Raw genomic sequence first — 14,833 nt, forward strand, 5'->3', positions numbered from 1 at the left:
ATGTGCTGGAATTTTCCTAGGAACCTTGAATCACTCTGAATGATTTTGAGTGTCTTTCCTAAAACTGGTCACTCCTGTAACATGTGCTCAGTCAGATTTTTAAAAAAACATGGATGTAAAGTCAAATCCCTTTTAGTCATTTAATTTTATTTTTGTCAACTAACTAAAAAAGCTAAAGGCACAAAAGTATGTCTTGGTCATCTTCAAAGCATTACAAGCTACTTTCATCCTGTTGTCAATTGACAAAGTCTCAGAAGTCTAATGTGTAATTATAAAAAGATTTAAATGAGTTTATGGATGTTCAGAACTTAAATTCATAAGAAATACTTTAATAAAGTTAAATTGTTATGCAATGCTTTAGGCTCATGTTCACCACTATAGAATAGAGAAAGGAAGGAACTAAATAGTAACCTTAGAGGAGAAATATATTAGCAGCCTGAGTTCTGCCACTAAAGACATAAATATTATTTGGATATTGAATTAAAGCTAATTACTGTTTTGCTTTAGTTTGTATAGCTAATATAAAATGTATTCATGTCAGATGATTTATCTCCCAACCAGAAATATGTAACAATTTCAAGCTGATATGTGGAACATGATAAAGCTTATAGCATATCTTGCTCATATCTAATTTAATTCATGACCATAAAACTGAAAATTAGATTATCAAAAATATCAAATTAGCTCTGTTTGTTTGAACTAACAACATATTATTGTATTATTTCCATTCCCTGTGCAAATAGCAAAACGTGGAAGTTTTTCATTTTTTGCAACATTGCTTCTGGTTAATTCTTCATCTGAGGAAGCAATCTGTCAAAAACAATGAGTGGATGGAAAAAAAAAAATCAAAATGTCACACCTTTTATGAATGTTATTCTTCACCCATTTTTCCCTCCGACACTGAATGTGTGTGAGTGGGCCAGTCATCTGCCACAGCAGTATTACTCAGTTCAACTCACAGGACACTTTCCCGAGTACAAGAAACAAAGGCCAGCCTGTTTCTATGGTTTCTCACATACTGGAGATCTGAGTGAAATTTTTACATAGTCAAGGCTAATGGATAGACTGGGGCTGGCGTATTTAATGAATACGAGATGGAAGTATGATGATGGAGAGTTTTAACGGCCTGGCTATGAAGCAGCTTACAGGGCCTATATAACATGTGCCATTGTGCAAATCATTAATAACATGCGGCGCCAAAAAATGCGCTGAGATGCTTCAAAGGTCCCCAAATCCAAACCCACTCACAAAGCTATGTCCTTCTGTAGGTCAAAAATAAAAAAATGACTTTAACAAATATGCCCTCTTTTCTCCAAGCTAATGATGTATCACAGCAGTGATGGATGTTTTTCTAGAGGCATAACTGTGGTAAACTCCTGCTGTGCCCTTCACATGACACGCTAAATCAAACTTTCCTTTAACTACTGGCCTGCAAACTTAAAAGGCATATAGCAACACTTTTACAGCTTTTTCTGTTCATCTGTGTTTAGCCTTATGGTTCACAATAGTTGCATTCATTCTCATGGACGCAATTAAGAATTACGGCAAATAAAATACAGAATAAATGGGGAGTGGGGATGTAAAAGAGGCACGTGAATGCCAAAAATTGTATGAGTTAAGAGCTTAAGAGTGATGATACACTGAGAACACCAAACTCCAGCATGATATGAGGTCCACCTGAGATAACATAAGTGATAGGATAGTCTCAGGTTTGTGTTTGAGCTCCAGTAAAATTGAATCTTAACACAGTGATTTATAAAGGCTATATAGAGGAAGTTATGAGAAATTGTTTTGTGCAAAGGCTCGGAGACTTAACAAACTGGGAATCTGTTGAGGGATTTAAACGCACTTTTTATGAACCAAGTCTCCCAGCAGCAAATGCCTTGTAACAAAAACAGTAATGCAGCTAATGCGGCTTTACTTAGTTATTGATGTATGTTGCCCCTTTTTAAATGATTGGTGAACTGAAGATTAAATTTAACGCTTAAACATTTTTACAGTATTCTGATAAGTGATTTCTGCTACAGTTTGACTGGCATTGTTGTACTGATGTGCAAAGGCATGCAGCGCCACATTCCTCCCAACAACTCACCAGTACCACAGAGACCAGCAGTGATTGTGCAAGTTTCACTTTCTTGCACACAATCAGTTTGTGTTTTATTTGGAATGACTCGACAAGACGTCAAAGTTTCTGAGGACACTCCATAGTTGTCATACCTCTCACTCTATCTGCAGTTTTTAACAATACATCTAGTCCATCACTTCAAGCTAATGCTACAAATGTTGTCCATATAATGCAATCAGACTTTATCCTCAGTCAGGCGACTAAATGGATGCTTAAGAAAAAAGAGGGAAGAAAAATGGAAATATTTTATAAAATTTACTCATTGTGTTAAAGGATTATAAAAATCTAGATGTCACCAAATGTAAATATGCCTTGAAATGATTTATATAAATATAACTGACATCAGCAACTCATGGAAAAGGTCATAACTGTAAAAATAAATACATAAAAAATCCACCTGCTGAGAAAAACAAACTGACCTGCAAAAACTCTGCAAAATGTGAGTAATGGTTAGAGAAAGTTCAACACATTCTTTTTAAAACTGTCTGTGAGTTGACTAATTTATTTCCAGCATGCACTGTTTTCTTTAAACCTGACCAGACCTCATGCACTTCCTGAATTGCAGTGAACCAGGTCAGCAGCATCATGGTGATGAGGGTTTTTTGTTGTTGCTTTGTTTTTCTGTTGTTGCGGTAGAACGGCCTTTGCACATACCACAAAGCTGCAGCAGTCTGATTTCACACATACTGTGTTTGTCACATAACTGATAACACTCCTTTAGATGGCTGAATTTGATTGACGATTAAAATTTTTGTCAGAAAGCTGTCACATGCACTTTCTTTGTGATTTTATCCAAGAAATCTAAACAACTTAACTCATTTTTATCCAGAACTTTGCAAAGTTCCCTCGTTCTGATTTAAATTTAAAAAGAAATCATGATTTCCTTTAGCATTACGGTACCTTTTTGTTGCAGCGAAGTGAGCTTTCCCTAGGCAGATCCAGGGTAATTGGAACAGTGGTGAATGATAGAATGGAAGGCAAACACACACATGCACACACACATTTACATAAGAACCCACACAGGTCATTACATTTACCACTAAGCATCTCCATAAGCCCAAACGGGCATATCTGACATATCCATCTGCTCCGGCAGGATCAGGCTGGATCTACCTCTGACTCCCTAAATATGGGTAAGGGGTATGCCAGCGGTAACATTGATGAAGATGTGTCATTGTAATAATCACAGGGTTTGTCACAGAGGAAATAAACCAAGGGTATTATTTTACACCCATTTTCATATTTATTCGAGCAACATGCCACTTGTAGTTTATTTACGTGAACCAGAGTTATTTTCACTTTATTTTAAATTCTTGTCATTTTTTTTTACCTCATTTTCCATGGATTCATTAAACCTGGGTTTCTGTAAGAACATCAAACATTGCTTTTCTTTGAAGACCTTTACTTCAACAGTCAATCTGGATTATAATCCTTATTTATGTACCGTATTACCTGATTAACTACAAAATTTTTGTTTTAGCCGTCTATCAACACTTCGGCTTGTAGAATCAAAAATTCACTTATTTAGAGCCTGACAACATGAAGTAGGCTAAAGAATGTCAAAAAGCAAGTGATCATAACCCGACATAAAGAAATGAAAGAAACTATCTGATGTTAGTCAGTGTGAACTGGGTTGCAAAGCCATGTCTAAGGCTTTAGTTCTCAAAGAAACCAAAATGAGAGTAACTATTACCAGTGGAGAAAACATGAGGAAAAAGTGAAGCAGTGGTGAACCTTCCCAGTAGAGTTTGGGCTAAAAATACTACTCCAAGAGTGCATTGATGACTCATGCAGAAGGCCACAAAAAAGAAAACGAACCCAGAATAAGGATTTGAAGTCCTACAGGCCTCACTTACACCATTTAATGTCCATCCATCCATCCATCCATCCATCCATCCATCCATCCATCCATCCATCCATCCATCCATCCATTCATCCATCCATCCATCCATCCATCCATCCATCCATCCATCCATCCATCCATCCATCCATCCATCCATCCATCCATCCATCCATCCATCCATCCATCCATCCATCCATCCATCCATTTTCTTCCACTTATCAGGGGTAGACTTCCCTCTCCCCAGTCACTTCTTCCAGCTCCTACGGGGGAATCCCGAGGTGTTCCCATGCCAGTCGGGAGACATAGTCCCTCCAGCGTGTCCTGGGTCTTCCCCCGGGCCTCCTCCGGTGGGACGTGCCCAGAACACCTCATCAGAGAGGCGTCCAGGCTCGGGCATCCTGACCAGATGCCCGAGCCACCTCAACTGGCTCCTCTCTAAGGGAGAGCCCAGCCACTTTACAGAGAAAACGGACACCAACACCGGTCGTACAGGGACCTATCAGCCCGTATCAAACGGCCCAGTACCCCATACTCCTGGAGAACCCTCTACAGGGCTCCCCAAGTAACACTGTTGAATGCCTTCTCCAGTTCGCCCAACTGGTCCACAAAACACATGCGGACCGGTTGGGTGAACTCCCATGCGCCCTCCAGGACCCTGCTAAGGGTGTAGAGCTGGTCCAGTGTTCCACAGCCAGGACAGAAACCACACTGCTCTTCCTGAAACCGAGGTTCGACTATCCGAAAGATCCTCCTCTCCAGGACCACTGAACAGACCTTGCCAGGGAGTCTTAAGAGTGTGACCCCCCTATAATTGGAGCACACCCTCTGGTCCCCCTTTTTTAAACAGGGAGACCACCACCCCAGTCTGCCAATCCAGGGGAACTGCCCCCGATGTCCATCATTACAGAGTCGCGTCAACCAACACAACCCTACAACATCCAGAGCCTTAAGAAACTCCGGGCAAATCTCATCCAAGTCAGCACCCAAAATGGGTTTATTTATTATTTTATTTATTAAGGTCCCAACAGTTAATTTGTGTCTGTTTTGACACTGAAAATTACTCCTTCAATGCATGCCAATAAATTGAGAAGCAATTTACTGGCATTGGGAAGTTTTATACTCTTTTTTTCCCTGTAAGCTTGCTGATTTGGAAATGTTTTCAGTTTGTTTATCTTCCATATAAAAACCATCATTTGTAGTTTTTGAAATCTTACATCATGTTACATCTGCCTACACATACACAGGGGTTCCTTTGCATCATTGGTCTTAGGTCCCAGTCTGTAACCCTGCCTCACCAAACCTTTTTCCTTTCCCAGGGGAAAGCCCCTATGTGAAAGAAGAAATGGGGTGTAAAGGGCACCAAGTTCCCACTGGATCTCCTCCTCCGTGCCCCATCTGTGCCCGGTCCGTGCCACTGTGTTTCTGCTGCTCCAAAAGATGTGTGCTGGCTTGAGGATGCATGTACTTTTAATGCTCCCCTCTCTGTACATTCTGTGGGTTAAGCAAAAAAAAAAAAAAAAAAATCTGATGTGGCACTGTAATTAAGCTGCCATTAATTGTTTTGCCTTTTCCCTTGTGGCACCGCTCAGACTTAGGGGGAAGAAAAAGGCAGATTAATGGGGCTGATGGTCTCTACGCCTTACTGAACAACTAAGCACAGTGAAAGCGATTCTTAATTACTGCCTGTTGCCTCTAAATTACCCAAAAGTCATCTCTGACAGGAAGCTAACTAGCCCCTAAAAGATCAGATGTTTCTATAAATGCTGTAACTCGATCAAAATGTGAGGTATTAACTTTGCAGAACTTCTGGCAACTCGTTTGAGTCTTGCCTGTTTGCCGTTTTCATTGTAGCCGGTTTCTAACAGCATTTTCCACAAACACTGTGCTACGTCTGAATTTGGAATCTCAGGTTGTTTCCTGCCTTGGCATGAACAGAATCAAGACTATTTATATGCCTCGTATTATATGACATGTCAAATTTTCACTGCCTAAAATACTCTTTCCAGCCCTAACCAGCAGCCAGTGTGAATGTAAATACAGGAGATATTGATGAAAACAAAGTGAAGGAAAAAAAGGTGAAGGAACCCCACAAAGTGTCCTTCTATGGCTGGTTTTCGCACACGCAAATTTTTCCGGCAATGGAATCCTATAACCATATACAGACTCTTCAACTCATACAACCTTATATTGCACTGGGTGGGTCACCGCCCTTGCAAAGTCTGACCTCAATAGGCACTTGTGGTGAATTATTGTTTGTAAGTGGAAACTTGGCCAGATAATCTTCCTGCTGCTGGCTCAGGGCAGAGTGAGACCACTGTCTCCTCGCCTGCAACGCACACCCTATGCACACAGCTTTTGTTTTGTCATCTCTACTTCCAGGTCACGCTTATTTGCTGACTCTTTACCTTTTTTTTTTTTTGTTTTTTTACAATAAAACTCCTTGTGTATGCACTTCATCTTTCTTTTTCTGCTTCTCCTCCTCCTCCGTCTCGGTTTCCCTCCAAACCTACTTCCCAACAACTCTGGTCTTTATCCGTGAAGGCCATTCACCTCTCCGCAGCTGTTCCTGCCAGCGCCAAGCAGTAAATTCCTGGGCTGGTAGGAAACACAAACATGCACAAACCAAGGGGTGAGCAGTTCAATCAGAAGGGACCCTTCATCACCCCCCGCGTCTCCTGTTTCTCCAGACATTCATTCATACAAAGAGTCTTTGTGGAACTGATTCTGAGGGATTTTCTCATACATGTAATTCGCGTGTTTGTGTCTGGTTGCTTTGCCAGTCAGCATGGTGTGAATGTTAATCATATAATTGGGGTCTCCTTCAGCAGACATAAACCAGTGTTTGAACCAAAAGAAAAATGTGATTACAGTGATTGTAGCAAACTAATGACATGTTGGTTGAAGAGGGTTTATTATTAAAATGATGATGACCCATCCTTAATATAAACTTTGTCTGATCTAATATAGCCACTGTTGTGGCTGAATGTGGCTGAACAGTTGAGGGTGAAGTCCTTTAAGACTCATGTCAGCAAGATGACATTGCATACAAACTAAGAAGTTGTGAGCACAGCAGTGGGCAAAACGATTCATATGACGTAAACTTTATTCACATTTTGTCCTTATGCAATCACAAATTTTAGTTTGTGATTGCAATACAGAGCAGCACATATTTGTTAAGTGGGAGCAAAAACGCTGTTTATTCTTTAACAATGACTCAAACTGTTTTTAGCCCTTTTTATCTCCATTGATAACACACAGTTGCCTTAAAAGTCTATGAATAATGAACACAGCAGATCATGTAGTTTTGGAAGTTTAAAGGAAGATTTTATTTTAACGGTTATCCATCTGCCAGGGGTCTGCAACATTTGGTCATTTACATCTTAAATGATAACTCTTACCAACTGTTAATATTTCCTAACAGTTAAAAAATAAGAATGTCTTAGTCAATGATTTAAGTAAAATTCTGTGAAGTTTTAACTCAAGGTTTGGAGAAAAGAATACTTTTTCAAGGCACAGTGTGAGTGAAGATCTTCTGATTCCCAAACCAACTGTTATCAGTACTGATTCTTGAAAATATGTAAGACTATTTTTACTTTTCCTTTTCAAAGGAGGAAGCTGCCCCTCTCGCAGCCTCCACGTCAAACTCTGTTCCACATTGCTGAGCCAGTGGAAAATCTGATGTCCGCTCAAGAAGCAAAGTGGTGAAGAAAGACTGGCTGACCAAAGGACGAAATGTTCATGCAGCGCGTCTTCACTGATAGGGACCGGCTTATGTAACCCAAATAATGAGGCATCTTCTTGTTCCCATTTTCCACTTGCCTCGAGGCACATGATTTCCATGGGCATTTCCAACACAGTAGAATTTATAGTTAACTGTTCGGAAATGACAGATTTTGAGGCTTCGTTTTTCCATTCTTTTTGCCTTTTCCATTGTGCTTTGTGCAAAGATCGTCATCAATTCAAAGCCGAAATGCAAGTGGGATTTTGCAGCAAAGTCATTCTCGGTTAGAATAGCAGAAGCATTCATGCTGTGTCAGTTGCGAGACACTTTCCAACTGAACCTGCAATTATTTGTCAAGCTATCTCGTCTCATGGTGTGTAGAGCTCTACCCCAGCAATTAAAGTTCTATGTTAGGAGCAACAAAAAATAAAACATACATACTCCCCACAAAAGCAATCTTGGTGCCTACCAAAAAAATGTTCTAAACTTTTCAGTTCTCCACCATTATCTAAAACCAACATGTGATTCTTTATCAAAAAAAGATATAAGTTTGTTTTGAGCGTGTTTGTGATTTACACTTGCATCCACCAACCCCCTAAAGTTTTGGCATGCTTCATCACAAATGCTTACTCAGACTGCGTGAACAACACATTTGCATGCACAAAGGATGCTGACACTTGACATTTACTGTAGTTCACGAGACGCTCCAGAGCATCTGGCAAATTTCCACAGAGAAACTGAGTCAACAGCAAGGTTCATGGCAACAGCTGTGGGGGGAAATAATCAGTCTCGACCAATTTAAAAGCAACATGACTCTCAAAGTGTTCCGTGTCAGTTGAAAATATTTTTATCTGGATTTTGTAAATCTTTAAAAAAAAAAAGGCAAACTGCAAATATTTAAGAGGGCTCATCTTCTACCTTAATTCTATGAGTTAAGGCTGTTTACTCGGATTAAAATTGAGCTTGAAGAGGCTAAGCAAGTGGTTCAAAAATGTTTTGCAGCAAGGACCAGATCAACAAATACTAAGAACTAATTGTTTTCCAGAAAGGAGAACAAAGGTTCTCAACTCCTTGCTATATTTGATTGGAATAATGATTTCTCTTCTCTTGCAGAATATTCTACCTAATTGGCAGTAATCACAAATGATGGCAGCTGGACGCATCTCCTCAAATTTACAGCATGCAACTGAGAACATGATTAGATTTGGTTAGATCCCATATTTGAATTTCACATTTAAATCATAACCATAAGCACTTGTTCTTGGTTGACTGTTGTCTGTTTCAGTTTTTCTCTACACATTGTGTTAGGGTAGTTTTCTATTCCAAGAGTAGCTCGTTTTTGGGTGAAAAGCATTTTTATGGGGGTGGCTTATTGCCTCAGTATCAAAGTTTATAAGCTTTGTGTACTTTGTAAATTGTTCAGCCAAATACAAAATGCAATCCAAGTACGACAGAACAAGAATCTTGGAGCTAAACTGAACAAGCAAGCAGTAGCAGCCCAAAGCCAAATCCAACTAAATGAATCTATTTTTAAAACTGAAACCAAAAACAATGGTGCCTGGCAATAAGGAAAGTGTTATGGAAAACCATTACAAGTTCTGCATGAGGAGCATTGTTGACATTTAGATTTTAATGGCCTCCGACAATCACTTCCATTATTGCTTTCTGCCTGTTTTTTTTTTTTTTTTTTTTGGCATCTTCAAATTAAATTCCACTTGTTGACTTTGTGGTCAGTTATGAGATTAGGAGATCAGGCCCATAGTTGTCAAACAGCTTATTGTCTTAAGTTTCACAAGTACTGGGAACAGGCCGCTGCTAGTTTAGCTCAGTCTGAAGATCACAAGTTAATTTCATTAATCTGGGATTTTTAGGCGATTATGTTTCTGACAGTGAAAAAAAGTCGATGTACAATCAACTGTTTTGTGGCTAAAAAGCAGCTCGTCTCCCACACATAAATTAAAGTCTGCATCCGTCTTCTTGCTTTTAGTTACTTCCATAAGTTCTGCAGTATTTGAGCGTGGGATAAAATGGGAGGGATAATGCAGGAACTGACAGACTTACAGGGAGAAAGACAGAAAACGGGCAGCTTCACTGTTTTGATTGGAGGCATCTGCTCAGGGTTAGCTGACATAAAACTGTACAGACTGGCACTTTGGAAGCCAACTGAACCGCTGAGGGTGAGCAATATTTAAAAAAATAGTAGCAGACATAAAAATAGATTTATGCTTTATCTTTTATGCCACCACTTAGAGAACCTAGCAAATAAAGCCGTGCAGATCAGCTGAGGCTTACAACAGTGCTGCTGCTTGTGAAAAGGGAAACATCAGCACATGAGATGGACTTTGCTGAAGTTTTAGAGCTGGATATTGAAAGTTCAAAAGGCACACGGAGGGGGAGTACCTAACACACTGAGGCATGACTGGCTCCATCCAGCGTTTCACAGTTTGTCCAAAGTTTATTACATCTTTTTTGCTTATCTGTGCAACTAGACTGATAGTTCCTCATTTTGCTTTTCACTAAGCCACAGAAGTCAAATCACACAGTTATTGCGCAACACTCCCAGTGGGGAAAAAAAAAAAAAATCTTTTTTCCGATTCTTCTTCTGTTCCCCTTTGACATCTATCTGACACAGAAATTCTGAAGTGAAATTTTCCAGTGTCAAATTGTACGTACACAAGCACAAACTACAGATATGTTGTTCTGTAGGCTATTGTGTTAATGAGAAATCCCATTATGTCAAAACGACTAGTGTAATACACAGCAGTTTGACCTTAGCTAAAGTTTGTTTTCCATTGTAGGATTTTAAACCAATCTAAGAGAACATAAAATTGGCTCGCTTAGCCAAAGATCAAACTTGATCTTTTTTGTGAATATAATCATTTTTCTTTTGCACATTTTAAACTTAAATTTTAACTTTTATTTAAAAAAAAACTTTGATTCTTCAACTGTTTTGGACTTTAAAACGCTTACAAATACACCCTCAATTGATGGGTAAAGGAAGCAAGTGAGAGTTAATTTATTTCAGTAAATCAATTCAGAACGTAAAGTTTTAATACAGATTTATATCAAACAGCAGTATTTTTCATGCATTTACTTCTGTTAACATTGCGTTTGTAGGTTACATTGATGATGGAAACCCATTTTGTTTTCTTTAAAACTTAACTGAATGTTGTATAAGACCAATCATTTTTTAAATACAGAAATACTGTGTAGACTTTCCACAAAATAGAGAACCTGACATTTAGCCTTAACAGAAGATCCCTTCCCTCGAGGCTAATCTACAAAAGGCCTTTGTTTAAGAACAATATAAAAATACTGGGGGTTTTTAGGCGTAGAATATTGTGCACAAACAGGAATGATTGCCTGCATTAAAGAGGTTTGCGTGAGTGATTTAAGACCTTCCACACAGATACATCTGTTCTCATCACATCCTCTCTAAAACTATGAAAATGGAACATCTAAAGTTCCTACACAGGTTCTTTGCATCTAAAAGAATATACTTTAACATATTTTGATGCCAAGCCATTTTATAAACAAACAAAAGGATTTGAAAAACCTGTTATTGGTCTCCCAGTCTGCTGAGGTCTTCCTGTTCTAGTCTTCTCTGCATCTCCACAGTCAGAATCAAACATGGAGTAGCAGCATTCAACTAACCCTAACCCTAAACTGCAAAACTGCTGAAACACTGACTTACCTTAAATAAAGGATCAAATGTTTGGACTGATAAAAATGTTTGATTAATTGGAACATGGATCAATTCTTAACTGGGTAGCAATTTTTCATTTTTATTTTGACTGTATCCATTCAGTAATGGGTTATTATGAGCCATGATCATCACTGTTAGCAGAAATAAGTACTACTACAGTCATACTACAGTGTAGTATGACTGTAGTAGTACAGTCATACTACAGTGTAGTATGACTACACTATTTTGTAAAATAGCAACCTTAACCACAATGTCAAGGCACCCTCAAAAAAATTTTTTGTTGATGTTTGTTTTGTTTTTTAATTGAATAACTGATATAAAATAAGCTGTTAAATCATATTCTCATTTTTTTAGGCGCATGCACCAACAATGATTCTTAAATGTAGAACACACTTGCTCAGTTAGTGTTTGACTGGTAGCTGAAGAGACTGACGGCAGCTCAGATTGTTACTTGGCCCTGCTCTTCGTACTGCAGTGACCCAGTCAGGGTTATGTTTGCCGAAAATGCTACTTCTCTTGAGTTCTGGGTAATGGCGAATAATGCAGGCATTCAATAGGGAGCAGAAAAAAAAAAACTAAACAAAAAAAAAAAAAAGCCGCTACATCATGGAAACAGTGACGTCAGGTTTGATTAAGCGTTGAGGGAAGAGCCTTGTGTTGCAGACAGCAGGACTGCAGAGACAACACAGTGATCTTTCTGTGTGCGCTTTTCACTGGCTGCCTTAAATGATGGAGGGAACTGCTCAATAATCCTGTTATTATAAAGCGACACCGGAGCGAAGAGGGAATACGAGGGGATCATGACGTAACCGTTTCCATAGGCGACTGATATGCTGGCTCGACCAATGGGAATCCACACCATTGGTCCGTACCCATCCTCCTTTTGACGTGCATCACATGTCCCTGGCGGTGTTGTGACAGCAGGGAAGTGGGCAAAGCAAGATGATTCTCCACAGCGTACTTCCGCCGTCATTTAAATCCACGTTTGAGAAACGTTTTAGTTCGTGAGGGCTCCCTTACTTTGTAAATCTAGTCTGGACAGACAAATCTATAAATTAGGCTGAAAATTTCGAAATCCAAGTATTAATAATAATCAAAAAAGATTTAAATGTCCAACTTAAATTATTAGTGTATATATATATATATATATATATATATATATATATATATATATATATATATATATATATATATATATATATATATATATATATATATATATTTCATTTCTCCTCAGAGGTGGATGGAGTGCAGAGCAAAAATAAACTCAAAACGGAAAAAATAGAGGCTTACAGTATAGCGAAGTGTTGGATTTTTTTTTATTTTTATCTGAAAGACAATCAGTTTAATTTATATTTCTGTTATTTGATTTTACAAGTTAATTGTATACATTTATTGATTTTCAATGTGGTAAAGAGAGTTATGCACCAATTTGCCTCTTCTAAGTAGAAAAATAAAATATCGATTAGCTTTCGATATTAGAAATTTTAAACATTTTAATGGAGTTGAAACAAGCACACTCCGGCGGTCCCTTTGTTCACTTTTAGCTCATTTGTAGCCCCATCCGTTTTCATTACTGCACCAAATGGTTTTCTGAGAAGTGAAGGGGAACTCTCTTGACGCATTAGAAGTCTTTGGTTGTGGCTGTGACAACGCAGTGGGCGGGGCCTTACCTCAGATCGGGGCAGAGAGTCTAGTCTTTGGTGAGACTGAGGGGGAGTGAAGAGAGAAACGGACAGGGATTGCTCTCCAGAAAACGGGAGTAAGTATATTTTTCTGGTTTATTTCCTTGACGGGGTGGCAGAATGGCCACGTGCTAGGAGAGGCTTCCAGGTGTTCGGAAGCTGCGTTCAAAACCAGGTGCTGTAAAAAAAAAAAAATAAATCTTCATTTTGAATGTGCAATGATCAGCGAGGGCCAGCGTCTGAAAGGGTAACTGCCTACTGTACCGAAGCTAACACCGTTAGCTATCGTTATATCTTGGTTCGATACTGACATTGGGCGTTTCATTTGCCAACCCCAGGTGGCTAGTAGTAGTCGGCGAGGATGCTGCCATCTTCCATTTGCTTGTGCTTAATTTAACCTGACTCCTACTCAGCTCCAGTGTAAGTTTTTGGACTTGTCAATCAATAAGAAGCACATTTTTGTGTGTATACCCCTCATTACAACCAGTATAGGCTAAGGCATGTGAGCTAGTCGGCTAACAGTCGAATGTTGAACGTCAGCCAGGAACGGCTTTTTAACGTGTGTTAAACGTTAACGTTGAACTCACGACGATTATTCGCTTCCTTTAACGGTTCGTGTACCGTACACTCTCTTAACTGCGCTTTAAGCTGAACATTTCTCCGTGAAACGTGCTGAAATGTAACGGGTTAAACAAATTAACACCAGGTTACTCCATGTAACGTTGTCTGACTCAGTTAACGTCTAAACACGGAGGCAATTTGTGTTAGATATGGAGAGTGTTGCCGTTGCTGTCTTGTCGTAAATTCGGGGGACGGTGTTCTGTGGATTCCTCGTGCAGGGCAGCCCTCGCAGCTGTCTGTCACCTCAATGCAGCCGTAGTAAACTTGCTTTTGTAGAGGAATAATCAGCGTTATTATCGCTATTTATTTTCGATACACTTCCACTGATAAACAGCACACCGAGTCCCCTTCTCGAGCTGTTCCCCCTTTTCACTGCTTTCCGTTCAGGTCAACTTCACCCCTCCCGATATTTTCCTGCTCCTGGCAATCAACCGTTATTTAACGGTCGACTTACAGTCAGCGCTGCAAAATAACATTTGGGCAGCAGCGGACCTTGAGACAGCCACCCTGAGAACTTTTGCGACTCAATGGAGGCAGGAGTATCGTTATAGATGATCTGTCGGAATTGAAGTGGACTGCAGCCACCGGGGGCACCTTTCGGTGTGCGGTTGAAGGGATCACTCTTCATCCAATTAAAAAGCACCCGGGCTTGCTTCAGCGCCAGCGGTGTCCCCCTGTGCTGCGGAGCAAGCCTCTTTGTAATCACCCTAAAGTGCATGTTGTTTTTCTTTTTCTTTTTTTTTGACGGTTAAAATGTTACCCTGCGTTTCCGTTATCTAAGGTCTTTAAGTCATCGTAGAGTACAGCAATTATCTCTGGACTTATTACATAATTTGTAATGACAGCCAAGCCAGAATGTCTTGAGGTTTTATTATAGAAATGATAATCTACTCCGATTTAGTGCCAGTCCAGAACAGGAAGGTCTGAATTAGACTTTACAATGCTCTAGGAATAGCTTTTTGATGAATTTATTGTCTTTCTCAGCATGTAGAAATTTAAAAGTTGCTTATTGGTTCAGTCATATCCTCTGAGCTCTTTGACTTCATATTGTCTCTATCTTGTCACTCGGCGAAGCCAAAGCGATCACTTTTCTTATTTGTTGCAGTACAATCTCTTTGTTGTGACTCAGGAT

General features: G+C 39.4%; 1 protein-coding gene across 5 annotated transcripts in view; it reads left to right on the top strand.

Annotated features, from left to right (window-relative positions):
- Nucleotides 1–13,054: 13,054 nt before the first annotated feature.
- Nucleotides 13,055–14,833, top strand: part of atp2b1a (ATPase plasma membrane Ca2+ transporting 1a) — a 40,545-nt gene continuing 38,766 nt past the window's right edge. For all 5 annotated transcript variants that reach the window (XM_055054626.1, XM_055054628.1, XM_055054627.1 and 2 more), the window contains exon 1: nucleotides 13,055–13,157. The gene's annotated coding sequence lies outside the window, so the exon portion shown is untranslated. The remainder of the gene's footprint in view (nucleotides 13,158–14,833) is intronic.

The sequence above is a fragment of the Poeciliopsis prolifica genome, unplaced genomic scaffold, assembly GCF_027474105.1.
Source record: "Poeciliopsis prolifica strain line A6 unplaced genomic scaffold, Auburn_PproV2 SCAFFOLD040, whole genome shotgun sequence".
Classification (NCBI taxonomy): Eukaryota; Metazoa; Chordata; class Actinopteri; order Cyprinodontiformes; family Poeciliidae; genus Poeciliopsis; species Poeciliopsis prolifica.